Source organism: Stenella coeruleoalba (genome assembly GCF_951394435.1).
Source record: "Stenella coeruleoalba genome assembly, chromosome: X".
Lineage (NCBI taxonomy): Eukaryota > Metazoa > Chordata > Mammalia > Artiodactyla > Delphinidae > Stenella > Stenella coeruleoalba.
In genome coordinates this window covers 31,981,544-31,989,021 of record NC_137152.1, presented here as the reverse complement: position 1 = coordinate 31,989,021, position 7,478 = coordinate 31,981,544, and the positions used below count along the sequence as shown (strand labels likewise).

Sequence of the window (7,478 nt, the reverse complement as noted above, 5' to 3'; positions counted from 1 at the left end):
TTACAGAAAAGCAAAAGCTAAGAGAATTCAGCACCACAAGAACAGCTTTGCAACCAATGCTAAAGGAACTCCTCTAGGCGGGAAAGAGACTAGCAACTTAAAAAAAAAATGGGGGGCTTCCCTGGTGGTGCAGTGGTTGGGAGTCCACCTGCCGATGCAGAGGACACGGGTTCGTGCCCCAGTCTGGGAGGATCCCACATGCCGCGGAGCAGCTGGGCCCGTGGGCCATGGCCGCTGAGCCTCGGCGTCCGGAGGCTGTGCTACACAACGGGAGAGGCCACAATAGTGAGAGGCCTGCGTACAGAAAAGAAAAAAAAAAACCCACAAGAGAATAAAAGAGAAAGGGAAGAAAAAAGACCTACAAGAACAAATCCAAAACAATTAAGAAAATGGCAATAGGAATATTGATAATCACCTTAAATGTAAATAGATTAAATGTGCCAACCAAAAGACACAGACTGGCTGAGTAGATACGAAAACAAGACTGTATATATGCTGTCTACAAGAGACCCACCTCAGACCTAGGGACACATACAGACTGAAAGTGATGGGATGGAAGAAGCTATTCCACACAAATGGAAATCAAAAGAAAGCTGCAGTAGCAATACTCATATCAGACAAAATAGACCTTAAAATAAAGACTGTTATAAGAGACAATGAAAGACACTACATAATGATCAAGGGATCGATCCAAGAAGAAGATATATGGGTGCACCCAACATAGGAGCACCTCAATATATAAGGCAAATACTAACAGCCATAAAGGGAAAAATAGACAGTAACATAATAATAGTGGGGGACTTTAAAACCCCACTTTCATCAATGGACAGATCATCCAGACAGAAAATCAATAAGGTAACACGTCTTAAATGACACATTAGACCAGATGAACTTAACTGACATTTATAAAGCATTCCATCCAAAAGTAGCAGAATGCACATTCTTTTCAAGTGCACAGGGCACATTCTCCAGAATTGACCACATCCTGGGCCACAAGGCGAGCCTTGGTAAATGTAAGAAAACTGAAATCATATCAAGCATCTTTTCTGATCACAACACTATGAGATTAGAAATAAACTACACAAGGGACTTCCCTGGTGGTGCACTGGTTAAGAATCTGCCTGCCAATGCAGGGGACATGGGTTCAACCCCTGGTCCAGGAAGATCTCACATATCATGGAGCAACTAAGCCCTTGTGCCACAACTACTGAGCCTGCGCTCTAGAGCCCATGAGCCGCAACTACTGAGCCTACGAGCCACAACTACTAAAGCCCATGTGCCAAGAGCCCAGGCTCTGCAACAAGAGAAGCCACCACAATGAGAAGACCGCACACCACAATGAAGAGCAGTCCCCACTTGCCACAACTAGAGAAAGTCTGCGCACAGCAACGAAGACCCAATGCAGCTAAAAATAAATAATAATTTTTTTAAAAAAAGAAATAAACTACAAGAAAAAAACTATAAAAAATGAATACGTGGAGGATAAACAATATGCTATTAAACAACCAATGGATCACTGAAGAAATCAAAGAGGAAATCAGAAAAATACCTAGAGACAAATGAAAATGAAAGCACAATGATCCAAAACCTATGGGATGTAGCAAAAGCAGTTCTAAGAGGCAAGTTTATAGCAATAAAATCTTACCTCAGGAAACAAGAAAAGTCTCAAATAAACAACCTAACCTTACACCTAAAGCCACTAGAGAAAGAAGAACAAACAAAACTCAAAGTTAGTAGAAGGAAGGAAATCATAAAGATCAGAGCAGAAATAAATAGAGACAAAGAAAACAATAACAAAGATCAATGAAACTAGAAGCTGGTTCTTTGAAAAGATAAACAAAACTGATAAACCTTAAGCCATGGACTTCCCTGGTGGCACAGTGATTAAGAATCTGCCTGCCTGGCTTCCCTGGTGGTGCAGTGGTTGAGAGTCTGCCTGCTGATGCAGGGGACACGGGTTCGTGCCCTGGTCTGGGAAGATCCCACATGCCATGGAGCATCTAAGCCCATGCACCACAACTACTGAGCTAGAGCTCTAGAGCCCACAAGCCACAACTACTGAAGCCCTGTGCGCCTAGAGCCCGTGCTCCGCAATAAGAGAAGCCACCTCAATGAGAAGCCCACGCACTGCAACGAAGAGTAGCCCCCGCTCACCACAACTAGAGAAAGCCCACACACAGCAATGAGGAACCAATTCAGCCAAAAGAAAACCTTTATCCAGACTCATCAAGAAAGGGAAAGGACTCAAATTAATAAAATTAGAAATGAAAAAGGAGAAGTTACAACTGACACTGCAGAAATACAAAAGATCATAAGAGACTACTACAAGCAACTCTAGGCCAATCAAACGGACAACCTGGAAGAAATGGACAAATTCTTAGAAAGGTACAGTCTCCAAAGACTGAACCAGGACGAAATAGAATATATGAACAGACCAATCACAAGCACTGAAATTGAAACTGTGATTAAAAATCTTCCAACAAACAAAAGCCCAGGACCTGATGGTTTCATAGGCAAATTCTATCAAACATTTAGAGAAGAGCTAACACCTATCCTTCTGAAACTGTTCCAAAAAATTGCAGAGGAAGGAAAACTCCCAAACCCATTCTATGAGGCCACCATAACCCTGATACCAAACCCAGACAAAAATACCACAAACAAACGAAAACTACAGGCCAATATCACTGATGAACTTAGATGCAAAAATCCTCAACAAAATACTAGCAATCCAAACCCAACAATACATTAAAAGGATCATACACCATGATCAAGTGGAATTTATCCCAGGGATGCAATGATTTTTCAGTATCAGCAAGTCAATCAGTGTGATACACCACATCAACAAACTGAAGAATAAAAACCATATGATCATCTCAATAGATGCAGAAAAAGCTCGTCAGCACCCATTTATGATAAAAACTCTCCAGAAAGTGGGCATAGAGGAAACATACCTCAACATAATAAAGGCTATATACAACAAACCTACAGCTAACAGCATACTCAATGGTGAAAACTGAAAACGTTTCCTCTAAGATCAGGAACAAGACAAGATGTTCACCCACTCTCGCCACTTTCAACGTAGTTCTGAAGTCCTAGCTACAGCAATCAGAGAAGAAAAAGAAACAAAAGGAATCCCAATTGGAAAAGAAGTTAAACTGTCACTGTTTGCAGATGACATGATACTATACATAGAAAATCCTACAGACGCTACCAGAAAACTACTAGAGCTCATCAATGAATTTGGTAAAGTTGCAGGTTACAAAATTAATACAAAGAAATCTGTTGCATTTCTATACACTAACAATGAAAGATCAGAAGGAGAAATTAAGGAAACAATCCCATTTACCATTGCAACAAAAAGAATAAAATGCCTAAGAATAAACCTATCTAAGGAGACAAAACCTGTACTTTAAAAAACTATAAGATGCTGATGAAAGAAATCAAAGAAGACACAAACAAATGGAAAGATATACCATGTTCGTGGATTGGAAGAATCAATATTGTCAAAATGACTATACTACCCAAGGCAATCTACAGATTCAATGCAATCCCTATCAAACTACCAATGGCATTTTTCACAGAACTGGTACAAAAAGTCTTAAAATTTGTATGGAGGCACAAAAGACCCTGAATAACCAAAGCAATCTTGAGAAAGAAAAAAGGAGCTGGAGGAATCAGGGGCCCTGACTTCACACTCTACTACAAAGCTATAGTCATCAAAACAGTATGGTACTGGCACAAAAATAGAAATATAGATCAATGGAATAGGATAGAAAGCCCAGAAATAAACCCATGCACCTATGGTCAATTAATCTATGACAAAGGAGGCAAGACTACACAATGGTGGAAAGAGTCTCTTCAACAAACGGTGCTGGGAAAACTGGACAGCTACATGTAAAAAAATGAAATCAGATCATTCTTTAACACCATATATAAAAATAAGCTCAAAATGGATTAAAGACCTAAATGTGAGACTGGACACTATAAAACTCCTAGAGGAAAACATAGGCAGAACACTCTCTGACATAAACCGCAGCAATATCTTTTTCAATCCACCTCCCAGAATAATGGAAATGAAAACAAAAATAAACAAATGGGACCTAATTAAACTCAAAAGTTTTTGCACAGCAAAGGAAACCATAAGGGCTTATGCTGACGGAGCAGAGCCAGCAGTGCCAGCATGGTGCTGCTGGAGAGTGAGCAGTTCCTGAAGGAGCTGACCAGGTTCCTCCAGAAGTGCTGGTTGTCAGGCAGCATGTTCATCACCCTGAAGAAGTATGATGGTCAAACTAAACCCATTCCAAGGAAGGGTTCTGTGGAGGGCTTTGAGCCCTCAGACAACAAGTGTCTGTTAAGAGCTACTGATGGAGAAAAGAAGATCAGCACTGTGGTGAGCTCCAAAGAAGTAAGTTTCAGATGGCTTATTCAAACCTACTGAGAGCTAACATGGATGGGCTGAAGAGGGACAAAAAGAGCAAGAGTAAGAAGAGCAAAGCAGCGCAGTGAAGGGTACCAGATTTCCCGCTTTCACCAGCTAACCACTGAATTGCTACTTTTCCTTTGGTTTTTACTTTTGGCCACAAAGCTGGGTTTCTGATTCCCCTACAATAACTGTTTTCATGTGAGATTAGGGTCATCTTTGGATGGAAGAAGGGCTGTAGTGTTTACAGGGTAGCTACAAGAAGCCAGTTTATTTTAGATCTGGCTAAGTGGTCTGTGTTGTATGTTTATATGTTTCTGGATAACAGTTTACGGTCTCTGTAGCCGTCTGTGAAGAGCACTGTATCATTAAACCTGTATTTATCAGCACTGACCATCCTTTCTTCCTTTTCCCACCCCATAAAAAGAGTCTGGCAATAGCTCCTCATTCTGGAATGATGTGATTATGAATAGGCTTTAGGCCCTGTCTTATGGGCTACTGGAATTGAAACCTGACAACTTTATAAAAAAGTTGTGTTATTTCATGGGTATTTTTCCCAACTTGCTGTATAATTTTATCATCATAGTTCCTTTAGCAAATTTGAATGAGTTCTCATAGCCAAATGAGAGTTTGCTTAATCAAACTAAGGATAAGCCTATTACAAAATCAAGAATAAAGATTCCAAGTTAAAGAAAAGAAGAAGAAGGAAACCATAAACAAAACGAAAAGACAATCTACAGATTGGGAGAAAATATTTGCAAATGATGTGACCAACAAAGGATTAGTCTCCAAAATTTACAAACAGTTCATGAGGCTTAATGTCATCAAAAGAAACAAACTAATCAAAAAATGGGCAGACAACCTAAATAGACATTTCTCCAAAGAAGATATACAGATGGCCAAGAGGCACATGAAAAGATGTTTAACATCGCTAATTATTAGAGAAATGAAAATCAAAACTACAATGAGATATCACCTCACACCAGTCAAAATGGCTATCACCAAAAAATCCACAAACAATAAATGCTGGATAGGGTGTGGAGAGAAGGGAACCCTCCTACACTGTTAGAAATGTAAATTGGTACAGTCACTATGGAGATCAGTATGGAGGTTCCTTAAAAAACTAAAAATAGAGCTACCATATGACCCTGCAATCCCACTCCTGGGCATATATCCAGAAAAAAACATGGTCCGAAAGGATACATGTGCCATAATGTTCATTGCAGCACTGTTTACAATAGCCAAGACATGGAAGCAACCTAAATGTCCACAGACAGATGAATGGATAATGAAGATGTGGTACATATAAACAAAGGAATATTACTCAGGCATTAAAAAGAATGAAATAATGCCATTTGCAGCAACATGAATGGACCTAGAGATTGTCGTACTGAGTGAAGTAAGTCAGACAGAGAAAGAGAAATATCATGTGACATCCCTTATATATGGAATCTAAAAAGAAACGATACAAATGAACTTACTTACAAAACAGAAACAGACTCACAGACTTAGAGAACGAACTTATGGTTACTCGAGGGAAGGCTGGGGGGAAGGGATAGTTAGGGAGTTTGGGATCAACATGTACACACTGCTATATTTAAAATGGATAACCAACAAGGATCTGCTGTATAACACAGGGAACTCTGCTCAATGTTATGTGGCAGGCTGGATGGGAAGGGAGTTTGGGGGAGAATGGATACATGTATATGTATGGCTAAGTCGCTTTGCTGTGCACCTGAAACTATCATAATATTGTTAAGCGGCTATACTCCAATATAAAATAAAAAGTTAAAAAGAAACAGACTCACAGACATGGAAAACAAACTTATGGATACCAAATGGGAAGGCCAGGGCGGCGGGGTGGATAAATTAGGAGTTTGGGATTAGCAGACACACACTACTATATATAAAATAGATAAACAACAAGGTCCTACTGTATAGCACAGGGAACTATATTCAATATCCTGTAATAAACTATAATAGAAAAGAATCTGAAAAAGAATATATATGTGTGTGCATGTGTGTAACTGAATCACTTTGCTGTATACCCGAAACATTGTAAATGAACTATACTTCAATAAGTCACTTACCCACTCTTAGCCTCAGTGAGTTTGCAAAAGTATTTTGCTTGTGGCCTCAGTAGTTAAGTCAGGTTGGAAAAAAAGGGCCAAGCACCGGTTTCTGTCCGGAACGCCAGCACAGAGTTGTGCCACTATTACTCCAAATACTTAACAAGTTAAGGATAACTCCAGGGAATTAAACGTAGGAGAAAAAATTGAAAACTTATGGTATGACTCAATTTACTTAATGCACAGAACAAGGGAAACTAATCTATAGTGTTAGAATTCAAAACAATAGCTATCCTTATGGGGAGTAGTAGCCTGAAGGAGGACTATGGGGAGTGCTGGTCCCATTCTTTTTTTTTTTGCCACACTGTGCAGCATGTGGGATCTTAGTTCCCCAACCAGGCATCAAACCCATGCCCCCTGCAATGGAAGTAGAGTCTTAACCACTGGACCACCAGGGAAGTCCCCCGTATTGTTTCTTGATCTGGATACAAAATACACAGATAGGTTCACTTTGTAAAATTTCAGTGAGCTGTACACTTAGGATTTGTGCCCTCTTTTGAATGTGTGTCACACTTTTCTTTTTAATAAATTTATTTATTTATTCTTGGCTGCTTTGGGTTTTCATTGCTGCGCGCGGGCTTTCTCTAGTTGCGGCAACCAGGGGCTACTCTTCACTGCAGTGCGCGGGCTTCTCATTGCAGTGGCTTCTCTTGTTGTGGAGCACAGGCTCTAGGCACGCAGGCTTCAGCAGTTATGGCATGTGGGCTCAGTAGTTGTGGCTCGTGGGCTCTAGAGCGCTGGCTCAGTAGTTGTGGCGCACAGGTTTAGTTGCTCCGTGGCATGTGGGATCTTCCCAGACCAGGGACCATGTCCCCTGCATTGGCAGGCGGATTCTTAACCACTGCACCACCAAGGAAGTCCCTGTCATACTTTAACTTACAGAAAATTTTAAAGATTTTGCACAGCAAAGGAAACCATCAACAAAACGA

General features: G+C 40.4%; 1 pseudogene across 1 annotated transcript; it reads left to right on the top strand.

Moving 5' to 3' along the window:
• Positions 1-4,180: 4,180 nt before the first annotated feature.
• On the top strand, positions 4,181-4,551 carry LOC307180793 (signal recognition particle 14 kDa protein-like; annotated as a pseudogene). Its single transcript has one exon. The product of its transcript is annotated as a signal recognition particle 14 kDa protein-like (transcript).
• Positions 4,552-7,478: the final 2,927 nt, after the last annotated feature.